Source organism: Thalassophryne amazonica, chromosome 4 (assembly GCF_902500255.1).
Source record: "Thalassophryne amazonica chromosome 4, fThaAma1.1, whole genome shotgun sequence".
Taxonomy (NCBI): domain Eukaryota; kingdom Metazoa; phylum Chordata; class Actinopteri; order Batrachoidiformes; family Batrachoididae; genus Thalassophryne; species Thalassophryne amazonica.
In genome coordinates this window covers 59,284,561-59,298,205 of record NC_047106.1, presented here as the reverse complement: position 1 = coordinate 59,298,205, position 13,645 = coordinate 59,284,561, and the positions used below count along the sequence as shown (strand labels likewise).

The window sequence follows — 13,645 nt, the reverse complement described above, 5'->3', positions numbered from 1 at the left end:
ATTCTGAAAGCACAGGTTGCAGGGAGAGCTGTTAACAGCAATAATAAAACACTTATACCAGGCGAGTGAACTGTCCAAAAAATGCCCTCGGACCCCAGAGGGTTAAAGCTACTGGAAGTAGCAGAGGTGGTGGCGAAGTGGTTAGTGCACTTTGTTTCAGTGCGGAAGGTTCTCGATTAAAAAAAACCCTACCCCTGCCACATTTCTCCATGTAAAGTGTAGTTGTTCTGTAAACAATGCCATCAGCATGTTTTGCAACAGTAAGGGCCTCAACACACTTGGCATGAATGAGCACAAATGAAGATGAATCAGGGGGAAAAAACAAACTTCAAGGCATAGTCGGGAGAAACAGACATTCGGACAGCTGTGTATGAATGCGGTTCGACTACTTAAAATGTGGGAGGATCCCGCCTCGACTGATTCATGCACATCCCGTCCATATGCTTAAGAATGCACTTCAAATGTAGGTGGAATACAGTACGAATACCCAGAATGTTGTCAAACTGCAGTAAGAATATCAAGAATGCGCTCATATGCTGTGTGAGTGTGGTCTGATCGCCACCCGAAGTCTGGGTGGAAGGCAAGCAAGAGGAGGGGCATGGCAAAGTGAGCATTGTGGTCTGTTATCTTTTGAAAACCTGGTTTGTCTTTCTGCTGGATGTGGAATGATATCCAATCTATGAACTGTGAACATGTAAACCAGGGACCTCTGATGATTACACAACTATAGTGCATGTAACCACATGTGTTCAGAGTATTATGGCCATCAGAACACCAACGTGCACACCCACAACTGTTATTACCACTGTGGCCACCGGTAATAGCCACCGGTCCACGGTGTATCACAGTAAACCCATAATCAGGGGGGAAGAAAAGTTAAGACCTCACAGTAAAGCATTAAGGGCCTTTCACACCGGATGATTTGTTTTGTTTTAGCTGTGGCAGGTCCCCGTTCCCCCCAAGCTAGCGGCAGCGCGGCTCCAGTTGCAGCGGCTACCACACACTCACATCGCCTCAATTTGGAAAACAGACTGTTTCAAGTTTATTGCACATAAACAATGTCAAATGTATATGTGTTGTCTCAAATGAATGAATGAATGAATGAATTTATTTTGCACACAAACTCAACAGTAACAAAAAACTGATACACAAGACAATTCCACAGTGACATGTGTGACCAAAAGGGGGTGAGCAGAAGCAAAGCTTATAAATGCCCACCCCTTATATACATACAAACATACATATATACTAATTAAAAACCCCCAGAGCAAGCACACAGGCGACAGTGGTAAGGAAAAACTCCCTCCGATGTATTGAGGAAGAAACCTCAAGCAGACCAGACTCGTCGCGCTGCGATGACCAATCAGGGACTGAATATGTAGTGACGTGGAGATGTCTGGAGTTTGACTGAAGATGTGAACATGTCCTGTCTCTGGTAGCAGCCTGTGAGCAGGACTTATGTCTCTTTTGTCCTTTATTTCACAATTATGACAGAGTTTTTGGAGAGAGCAGCAGCCCCACAGCAGCGGGAGCGGAGTATCTTTTTCTTTTTATTTACGTGCGCGCATGAGCGAATTGTCCATGGAGATTATTTTACTTATTAACTACACAGATGTATAATAAAACAAATGGTGACTAGTTTCTAAACACAATTATGTGTTGTGAAAGTGTAGTGACACGGACCCACAACAGGGGGCGCAAATGAACGGTCAATAGATGAGCCAAAAATTAACAATTTAATGTTGTGAAGGAGCACAATGAACATACAGACAATCTCAGAATAAGATGTCAGTCAATCCACAAAGGTGACATGTGGGCAGGCTCGAGGATAGAAGACGTCTGTCCTGAGAAGAGCCGGAACCACACGATTTCCGCCGCCACCGAACCTAGTGAATACTGGAGCCGCCAAGTCCCGAATTCCCAGGTGATCACCGTCCCCGACTGTCGGATCTGGTACTGCTGGCGAGAACAAAGACAGTCAAGTGTAGGTGTGTGCACACCCAGTAACAACAACGGTGGGAATGCCACCTCCACCTCTCACTCAGAAAACAGGTACGTGCAGTATTTGTGAGTACTTATCACAGTTTGGCGTGGGGAGCGAAGACCTCAGCCCTCCACGTACCACAAACCAGCCTCCAGCTGCAAGCACTCACAGGAACGACTGCAAAAAGTACAGAAGCAAAAACTGTATGCGTATGACTCGTAAACGGCTGAGCTGATTACCTCCAATGAAGTACGATATCTCGGCAACGAGGTGGAGATGACGTCTGGTCTTTATGGAGTGCGATGATGAAGAATGAGTGACAGCTGTCAGGAATTAATGAGTGACAGCTGTCACTCCCGGCTGTGTCCGTGGCGGCAGCGCCCTCTCGTGCCTGAAGCCCGCACTTCAGGCAGGGCGCCCTTTGGTGGTGGGCCAGCAGTACCTCCTCTTCTGGCGGCCCACACAACATTATGACAGAGTTTTTGGAGCGAGCAGCAGCACCACAGCAGCGGGAGTGGAGTTTCTTTCTCTTGTTACTTTATGTGCGTGCGCAGGCAAATCGTCTATGGAGATTATTTTTCTTATTAACTACACAGATGTACAATAAAACAAATGGTAACTGGTTTCTAAACATAATTATGACACAGTTTTTGGAGTGAGCAGCAGCCCTGCAGCAGCCGGGAGCGGAGTTTCTTTTTATTTTTATCTTACGTGCGCGCGCGAGCGAATCATCTGTGGAGAAGATTTTATTAATTAACTACACAGATGTATAATAAAACAAATGGTGACTGGTTTCTAAACACAATTATGAGAGTTTTTGGGGGAAGAGCGAGGAGCAGCCCCGTAGCAGGCAGCAGAGCAGAGTTTCTTTTTTTTTTAAATTGTTTACATGTGTGCACGTGAACGTGACAGGAGGTCCTCACACTGGGTCCCGCAGAGGCGGAAGGACCACTGAAAGCGGCCGTCATCCAGACAGAGCTCCTGCAGCAAATGATACTCCCTGAATTGGGAACGTCTCATGACGTTTGTCAGCTTTCCACAACAACTCGCTTGATCGCAACCCGCTGCGATCAAGGTCCATCATGTTAAGTTGACTGACAACCGGAGCCGGCAAGTGGAATGGAAGCTCCTCCTATTTGATGACGCACTGCGGCAAATTTTTGCAGCAAAAGCAGAGCGACACACTGGGTGAAGGAGGCGAATCCGTCACCACGTGACCCCCACGAATTTGTAGCGTCTGATCGCGCCCGGTGTGAACGCGGCATAAGGGGTGACCCTCTGCTTGGGCCATGCTACAAACACATTTAACACAACACAAACTCAAGTCCCGTCATCATAAACATCTCTAGTGTAGATACATATATATATATACATATATACACATACCTACATACACACATACCTACATACATATGCAATGCGTGTGATTTTATACTACATATTTACAAGATAGAAAAACAAAGTGCAAACAACTAAACAATGACCAACAAAACACCCTAACCCCCAACACCCTTCCTCCTCCTTATACCTAGAAAAAACCATGTGCCTATACCGCTGCTTAAACTGATTCATGCTTGGACATTGCTTGAGCTCCACCCTAAATCTGTTCCACATCGTCACTCCACAAACAAGAAATACAAAAACCTTTTAATGTTGTACGTGCCCACTGATGTTTTAAGTTAAACTCCCCCCTCAGATTATAATCCCCTACTCTATTAAAGAACATGTTTTTAATATTTACAGGAAGTAAATTGTTTATTGCTTTATACACGATTTATACTAATTGAAAATGAACCAGATCAGTAAATTTTAAAATTTTTGATTTTAAGAATAGTGAATTTGTGTGGTCTCTATAACCAGTATTATGAATTATTCTTATAGCTCTTTTCTGCAGTATGAATAATGGTTGTGTTGTACATTTAGAATTATTGCCCCAGACCTCTGCACAATAGTGTAAATATGGTAAGATCAGTGAGCAATAGAGAATGCGGAGTGATTTGTGGTCCAGAATGCATTTAACTTTGTTCAGAACTGAAATGCTTCTTGACAGTTTGCTCTGTATATGTTTTATATGAGACTTCCAGTTTATTTTATCATCAGTTATCACCCCAAGAAACTTAGTTTCATATACTCTTTCAGTATCCACCCCCTGTACTTGTAACTGTACTTATATGTCTTTATTACAATTGCCAAATAACATATATTTTGTTTTACTTAAGTTTAATGATAATTTGTTTCTGTCAAACCACATTTTCAGCTTTCCCATTTCTGTAGTGATGTTCCTTAGTAGTTTCTGCAAATCCCCCCCAGAACAAAAAATACTTGTGTCATCTGCAAATAATACTAATTTTAATATCTTGGACACATTAAAAATATCATTTAAGTAAAAAGACTTTCGGACCCAATACTGACCCCTGTTGGACACCACAAGCAATGTCCAAGCATGATGATGTATATTCCCCCAACTTCACAAATTGTTTTCTGTTACTCTAATAACTTCTCACCCAGTGCAACACTAATCCCCTAATCCCATACCGTTCAAGTTTATTGATTAATATATCATGATTGATTGTGTCGAAAGATTTTTTAAGGTCAATGAATATTCCAACTGAATGTAATTTATGATCTATGGCATTTGTGACCTCCTCAACTGATTATATTAATGCCAGTGATGTTGAACTATTTGCTCTAAATCCATATTGACTGTCAATAAGTAATTTATGTTTGTTTATAAAATTTATCTAATCTGTTGTTGAATACTTTTTCTATTATTTTGGAAAATTGTGGAAGCAAAGAAAGAAACAGGCCTATAATATAAGTGGTGTCTATCCCCAGTCTTATATGCAGTGGTACAACTTTGGCTATTTTCATTTCATTGGGAAATTTACCGGTTTGAAATGACAAATTACAAATATATGTTAATGGTTCTGAAATCCCTTCAATGACCTGTTTTACAACTATCATGTCAATTTCATTTAAATCAGTAGATGTTTTATATTTGCAATTGTTAACAATATCTATGATTTCTTTTTCTTCCACTGCTGTGAGGAACATTGAACAGGGATTCTTCTCTATAAGATTATCATTCCAGTCCTCAGATAACAATGAATCAGGAATCTTTTCTGCCAAGTTAGGTCCAACATTTACACAAAATTATTAAAGCCATTAACCACCTCATCCATATTCTCCTTTCTGATATTGTTATCAATGAAATATTGAGGATAGCTCTGCTGTTTTGTACCATTTTTAATAATGCTATTTAATATATCCCATATTCCTTTGATATTATTTTTGTTATTATATAATATCTTACTATAGTTTTCCTTCCTACATACCCTTATAATATTAGTTAACTTATTTTTATATTTCTTATATCTATTTTCTGCCTCCTTAGTCCTTAGTTTTCTGAATTCTTTATATAGAGTATTTTTCTTTTTACATGCGTTTTGTAATCCTTTCGTCAACCATGGCCGATCTTTGAATTTTTGTTTTCTACCGTATTGTTTTATCGGACAATTTTTTTCATATAGTGATGTAAATATTTTTTAAAAAGCTCCATATGCTCTATCAACATCACCTTCACTGTATACCTCTTCCCAGTTTTGCACCTGTAAGTCATACTTCAGTGTATTAATCATTTCCTCTGTTCACTCTTGCCTGTATTTTAGTTTTTTCTCTGGCTGATTCCTCCAGTGGTTTCTATTATAAACAATGAAAACTGGTAAGTGGTCACTGATGTCACTGATTAGTAATCCACTCACTGTATTGTTTTCAATATCATTGGTGAATATATTATCGATTAAGGTGGCACAATGGGATGTTATTCTACTTGGCCTGGTGATTTTTGGATATAAACTCATGCTGTACACTGTATTGATAAATTTATCTGTTATTTTATGCCTGTTTGGATTAAGCAGATCAATATTTAAGTCACCCCCATGAAGACAACTTTTTGATTGGTTTTTGAGAACATTTCTCCCATCCAGTCAGTGAATGCTTCAATACTAGACCCTGGTGCTCTATATATACAGCTGTTACATTTTTATTTTTTCCTTCACATATTTCAATAGTTATACATTCTAATAAGTTATCAATCGCAGCTGTCATATTTTCTACTTTATAACCCATGTTCTTATTCACATACACAGCCACTCCTCCTCCACTCTTATTCTTTCTGTCTACACAGTTAAATTCATATTCATCCAGTTCAAAATCCATTCCTTTATCTGTGTTGATCCATGTTTCTGATATAGCAATTATAGTTTTTAAATTGACTTAAATATTCCTTGATGTTATTAAAGTTTGCATACAGACTTCTGCTGTTCAAATGAATTATTGATCATTTATTATCTGTTTTAATGGTCTGACTGAACTGTTCATCTGTGTAATAGCAACAGCTGTCATTGATGTTTGAGAAAAATATTATTGTCCAGATCTATATCATGTTCCAAGTCCAATAAATTATGATCCGTGTATTTAAATGTCAATTCCAGTTTTTTCATTATCAACAATTGAATTCTATCCCTCTTGTCTCCAGATGTAGATGATGTAGATCAGGGGTGGCCAAGTTCGGTCCTCGAGAGCCACATTCCTGACACTCTTAGTTGTCTCCCTGCTCCAACACACCTGAATCTAATGAAAGACTCATTAGCAGACTTTTAATGAGCCTTTCATTGGATTCAGGTGTGTTGGAGCAGGGAGACAACTATTAGTGTCAGGAATGTGGCTCTCGAGGACCGAACTTGGCCACCCCTGATGTAGATGAATACGTTCTTCCAGTCTGTGTCATGGTGCTGCGTTATGTTTGAGTCATCATACACTCATTATCCGTATTTGTCCAGTTCCTCCATGTTCCTGGTTACCATAACTTTGGCTTTCTAGGGAGTTCCATTCAGTTTGATGAATATTTTACAGTTTGATGTCCATGTATGCTTTCCTAGCAATGTCGGCCTTTTGTTTGGTCAGATGTTCATTGATGAATATGTTCGATCCTTTCAGTTTTCTTCCTTGTTTTAACAGTGCGATTTTATGTTTTCTGTTGATGAACTTCATGATAACAGCTCGTTTATCGCTGTCATCTCTCCAGGGCAGAGGGTGGCACGCTTCAATATTATTGAAATCCACTTCAATTCCTTTGGATTGTAGGAAGTCAGCCACCTGTTGTTCCACAGAGCTGACATCCTGCTCACTGGGCTCCCCGCCCCCGCTGTCGTCGGTCACCGCCCGTGCGTATGACCGGGGTTTGATACGGAGCCCAGTGATAATGACGTCATTCATCCTGGTGTATTGTTCTAACTCCACGACACGGTTCTCCAGGTGCACCAGATGCCAGTCCTTCTTGGTGTTCTGGATCCAGAGAGCCTTTACCTCCTCCACCAGGTCCATGATGGATTTCTGCTGCATTTTTACAACAGAAATCTCCTCAGACAAAAAGTCCAGAGACTTCTTGATGTCATCGCCCTCCTCCGCTGTCAGTGCCTTCTTCGGACCCATAGTCAGGTGAGGCCGTGCTGGCGGCTCGAGGCCTCGGTGAATCCATGCCGGTGGCTCCGCACTGATGGTTCTGCGCTGATGATTCCGCTTTTCTCAGTGCTCGTGGGCCTGTTTGGTGAACTCCAGTGCTGCTGCGGACTGAACTGGGTCTCCGACGGCGACGGGGGCTGGGCTGGGAATCTGGCTCCACCGCGGGGCTTGGTTTACAGCTTCCGAGGAACTGCGGGCCAGAATGGATCCATGACGCTGCCGCGAGGCCGAGCTAGACCTCTGCGTGCCTGGGCTGCTGGGTTGCTGGCCACCGAAGAACGTCTTAATTCTGATGTGTGCCATTATTACGGTAAACAAGTAATAATTATCGATTAATTGCTGTTTGTCTGTGGAAATGTGAGTGTGGACGTAATCTCGTTGTTGTTGCACTTGTAATGACAATGACAATAAAGCTCATCCATCCATCCAAGTGTCAGAGTCATCACAAATCGGTTTAAAAAGCATTATTTTCAATGACAGGCATCAGAAGTGTCGTGTCAAATGCCGAGCTAAACCAACGTTTCGGCCGTGAGAGCGCATTGCCACTTGTCGATAGGCTGACGCGGTCAAAGTTCAACCAAATACAACTATCGCCACTCTGAACTGTGACGTAGCTTCGCGGTGTCCAACAGGAACGACACGTCGTGCCCAAACACGGAAGACTAGTGGCAGAAACCACTGATCTCTACAAAACAGAAATGTGTCACAGGACTGCTCATTTATACAGAGCAGTTTTCTGAAGAAAAGTCCTTGCAAATGTTTTTAAACCTCAAAATGAATTTGATTACTATAAAAAAAGTTTAGAACACTTGTAGTTAAAAGAGTAAAAAAAATAATAATAATAAAAGATTCTTTCAAAACTTTTCTTCATCTGTAAATTAAAACCATAACTTACATGTTATTTCATATTTGATTATTTCTTGTTTAACATAAGGAACCTTTGACATTTATTTTTCAACAAATGAAATAGCATGGAAATTTGTACATTTTTAAGTCTGGTAGATTATTCATATCTCATTTCAACCAGAAAAACGGACGCTGTAAATAAATACAAATGTTTATCATAAATGCAACAGGAGATAATTTAATAATAACTGCAATGTGATTGTTAATGCAACATAAACCTTATGATATTATTTTTAATTTAGTCATTTAATTACAACATTTAATTACATCGTCGTTGACTGTGTGATTGCTTTGAATATTGCAATCAGGACAGAGCAATTTCTAAAATATGTACTTGACTATTTTAGTGATTGTGAATGTCTTAAATTATGCACAATCAGGGCAGGGCTTCTTCTACCTGTGCAAATGTCCTTTGACTGAACGTTGGACTTCACAGACATGTTTAATGATCCATTCATTTAATGATATACAATGAAACAGCTTTGTAAAAATAATAAAATAGTTGCTTCTTTTTCTTTTTTTTTTTAGAATCATAGAAACAGGTGTTGGTTTGCTTTACTCTCAGGACATTTAACCAAAGTCTCCTCTGCACCTTCGACCTCTGGTGGAGCTTTCAAAGACACTTTTGTCCCATTTTGAAGAGCAGAGATGTTTTCTTCTGACTGGACTTCAGGTTTTGGTGTTCAGCTCATTACTTGAAGTTTTTGAAGTGCGTCTGCACAGCAAATATTCCTGATTGTGGGACAAATAAAAAAAGATATCTTAAAATATAAAGACACACTAAACAGTTAAAATAATAAAAATAATAAAAATAAATTAAAAAAAATGCTGCAGCTGTATGTGGTAAAAACAAAAGAATTATTTACAAGTTGAAACATTCACTCAGCTAGACTGTGATTCCTTAGCTAAAAGGCTAAGCTAATGTTAGCCGAACATTAAACCATCAGAAGGGCACATCACAATTTATTTTGAAATTATTCTCACCTCAGACAAATTTGCTTTTAAGTATCCAAAAGTGAGGAATTGCAGAATGAGTGGGTCTGTTCCATCACCCCGGCTGCCTGCCTTGGTCTGCCCAGAAATGAGGCTTCGACCCCGGCTGCTTCATGTGGGTCGGTCCGCTGCTGCAGTTCGATGGATATTCCACTAAGTCGTCAGACCTCCTCGACTTGCGTCATTTCGAAAAGTAGCTGAAAAAAGCTTCTCCCAGCAGGGTGAATCGTTCTACTGTTGTCTTTTAAAGTTTTTTCTTGGTTCATCGATGCAAATCCAAACATGGCGATTGCTCAGCTTTCTTCTGGAATACAATGTCCGCCCTGTTGCCACATCCGACGTGACGTCAAAATGCATTGGGAGCATTGACGCAACGCGAGTGACGTCACGATGCATCAGGAGTCATTGACGTGACATGAGAGACGTCACGATGCATCGGGAGGTGTTGGCTGACGCTTCCAAAGCGACCGGTGTGAAAGGCCCATTACAAAGCAGCTACATGCTCTTCATCTCGCTCTCTCTCTCTCTCTCTTACTCTCTCCAGGAAATCAGTTCTGTAGTGGACAGTGGGGTGATCAGACAGTACAATGTCACACAAGAGCAGCACAGTGATCAGATGATACAGCCTCATGCTTTTCCTCTCTCCATGATATTAGGTCCATGAGATGACCACACTGTGGTTCATGTGTGTCCTGGCAATCACTTAATGCTTCACATGACAGACTGTCTGGACTTTGCAATCACGTGTTACGTGCCTGTACAGCAGGGTGTCCGGCTGGATGGCGCACATTGTGCCACTGGACGGTGCGTCATATGGGATATATATTTCGTGGTGGACAAGGCATTTGCCATTGGCACTTGGCTGATATAGCCATCTCACGGCACTTCCAGGATGACAGCAATGTCATCACAGCCTGCGGGGTGGCTAATGTTTGCCCTGCACTGAGAGACACATCTGGAGCCGTCCCAAAGGTGAGTTTTTATTTTTATATATATTGTAATGGCTTGGCAGAACAGTTGCATCGTTATTACTTCTACAACGTTAGATGTGTACATGTCATAATATGTGTATTACAGCTGTGACTCCCTGTTCAGCTGTGCTGTGCCATGCCAAGCCTTAGAAACACATTGACTCATCATGGGGCAGCAGCATATGGATCTGAACGTGGTGTTACAACTGTAATGATAAGATTTCACATGCATTATCGAACCCATGAGAGGGAATCAATCAATCAATCAATCAATCAATTTTTTATATAGCGCCAAATCACAACAAACAGTTGCCCCAAGGCACTTTATATTGTAAGGCAAGGCCATACAATAATTATGTAAAACCCCAACGGTCAAAACGACCCCCTGTGAGCAAGCACTTGGCTACAGTGGGAAGGAAAAACTCCCTTTTAACAGGAAGAAACCTCCAGCAGAACCAGGCTCAGGGAGGGGCAGTCTTCTGCTGGGACTGGTTGGGGCTGAGGGAGAGAACCAGGAAAAAGACATGCTGTGGAGGGGAGCAGAGATCGATCACTAATGATTAAATGCAGAGTGGTGCATACAGAGCAAAAAGAGAAAGAAACAGTGCATCATGGGAACCCCCCAGCAGTCTACGTCTACAGCAGCATAACTAAGGGATGGTTCAGGGTCACCTGATCCAGCCCTAACTATAAGCTTTAGCAAAAAGGAAAGTTTTAAGCCTAATCTTAAAAGTAGAGAGGGTGTCTGTCTCCCTGATCTGAATTGGGAGCTGGTTCCACAGGAGAGGAGCCTGAAAGCTGAAGGCTCTGCCTCCCATTCTACTCTTACAAACCCTAGGAACTACAAGTAAGCCTGCCGTCTGAGAGCGAAGCGCTCTATTGGGGTGATATGGTACTACGAGGTCCCTAAGATAAGATGGGACCTGATTATTCAAAACCTTATAAGTAAGAAGAAGAATTTTAAATTCTATTCTAGAATTAACAGGAAGCCAATGAAGAGAGGCCAATACGGGTGAGATATGCTCTCTCCCCCTAGTCCCCACCAGTACTCTAGCTGCAGCATTTTGAATTAACTGAAGGCTTTTTAGGGAACTTTTAGGACAACCTGATAATAATGAATTACATTAGTCCAGCCTAGAGGAAACAAATGCATGAATTAGTTTTTCAGCATCACTCTGAGACAAGACCTTTCTGATTTTAGAGATATTGCATAAATGCAAAAAAGCAGTCCTACATATTTGTTTAATATGCGCTTTGAATGACATATCCTGATCAAAAATGACTCCAAGATTCTCACAGTATTACTAGAGGTCAGGGTAATGCCATCCAGAGTAAGGATCTGGTTAGACACCATGTTTCTAAGATTTGTGGGGCCAAGTACAATAACTTCAGTTTTATCTGAGTTTAAAAGCAGGAAATTAGAGGTTATCCATGTCTTTATGTCTGTAAGACAATCCTGCAGTTTAGCTAATTGGTGTGTGTCCTCTGGCTTCATGGATAGATAAAGCTGGGTATCATCTGCGTAACAATGAAAATTTAAGCAATACCGTCTAATAATACTGCCTAAGGGAAGCATGTATAAAGTGAATAAAATTGGTCCTAGCACAGAACCTTGTGGAACTCCATAATTAACTTTAGTCTGTGAAGAAGATTCCCCATTTACATGAACAAATAGTAATCTATTAGACAAATGTGATTCAAACCACCGCAGCGCAGTGCCTTTAATACCTATGACATGCTCTAATCTCTGTAATAAAATCTTATGGTCAACAGTATCAAAAGCAGCACTGAGGTCTAACAGAACAAGCACAGAGATGAGTCCACTGTCCGAGGCCATAAGAAGATCATTTGTAACCTTCACTAATGCTGTTTCTGTACTATGATGAATTCTAAAACCTGACTGAAACTCTTCAAATAGACCATTCCTCTGCAGATGATCAGTTAGCTGTTTTACAACTACCCTTTCAAGAATTTTTGAGAGAAAAGGAAGGTTGGAGATTGGCCTATAATTAGCTAAGATAGCTGGGTCAAGTGATGGCTTTTTAAGTAATGGTTTAATTACTGCCACCTTAAAAGCCTGTGGTACATAGCCAACTAACAAAGATAGATTGATCATATTTAAGATCGAAGCATTAAATAATGGTAGGGCTTCCTTGAGCAGCCTGGTAGGAATGGGGTCTAATAAACATGTTGATGGTTTGGATGAAGTAACTAATGAAAATAACTCAGACAGAACAATCGGAGAGAAAGAGTCTAACCAAATACCGGCATCACTGAAAGCAGCCAAAGATAACGATACGTCTTTGGGATGGTTATGAGTAATTTTTTTTTTTAGTTAAAATTTTGTTAGCAAAGAAAGTCATGAAGTCATTACTAGTTAAAGTTAATGGAATATTCAGCTCAATAGAGCTCTGACTCTTTGTCAGCCTGGCTACAGTGCTGAAAAGAAACCTGGGGTTGTTCTTATTTTCTTCAATTAGTGATGAGTAGAAAGATGTCCTAGCTTTACGGAGGGCTTTTTTATAGAGCAACAGACTCTTTTTCCAGGCTAAGTGAAGATCTTCTAAATTAGTGAGACGCCATTTCCTCTCCAACTTACGGGTTATCTGCTTTAAGCTACGAGTTTGTGAGTTATACCACGGAGTCAGGCACTTCTGATTTAAAGCTCTCTTTTTCAGAGGAGCTACAGCATCCAAAGTTGTCTTCAATGAGGATGTAAAACTATTGACGAGATACTCTATCTCACTTACAGAGTTTAGGTAGCTACTCTGCACTGTGTTGGTATATGGCATTAGAGAACATAAAGAAGGAATCATATCCTTAAACCTAGTTACAGCGCATTCTGAAAGACTTCTAGTGTAATGAAACTTATTCCCCACTGCTGGGTAGTCCATCAGAGTAAATGTAAATGTTTTTAAGAAATGATCAGAGAGAAGGGAGTTTTCAGGGAATACTGTTAAGTCTTCTATTTCCATACCATAAGTCAGAACAAGATCTAAGATATGATTAAAGTGGTGGGTGGACTCATTTACTTTTTGAGCAAAGCCAATAGAGTCTAATAATAGATTAAATGCAGTGTTGAGGCTGTCATTCTCAGCATCTGTGTGGATGTTAAAATCGCCCACTATAATTATCTTATCTGAGCTAAGCACTAAGTCAGACAAAAGGTCTGAAAATTCACAGAGAAACTCACAGTAACGACCAGGTGGACGATAGATAATAACAAATAAAACTGGTTTTTGGGAGTTCCAATTTGGATGGACAAGAC

At 40.6% G+C, this 13,645-nt stretch overlaps 1 protein-coding gene across 1 annotated transcript in view; it reads right to left on the bottom strand.

The window, feature by feature from the left end:
• The window catches only part of LOC117508271 (sodium- and chloride-dependent GABA transporter 2-like), a 121,175-nt gene that overhangs the window by 69,454 nt on the left and 38,076 nt on the right, over positions 1-13,645 (bottom strand). The gene's annotated exons all lie outside the window — the stretch shown is intronic.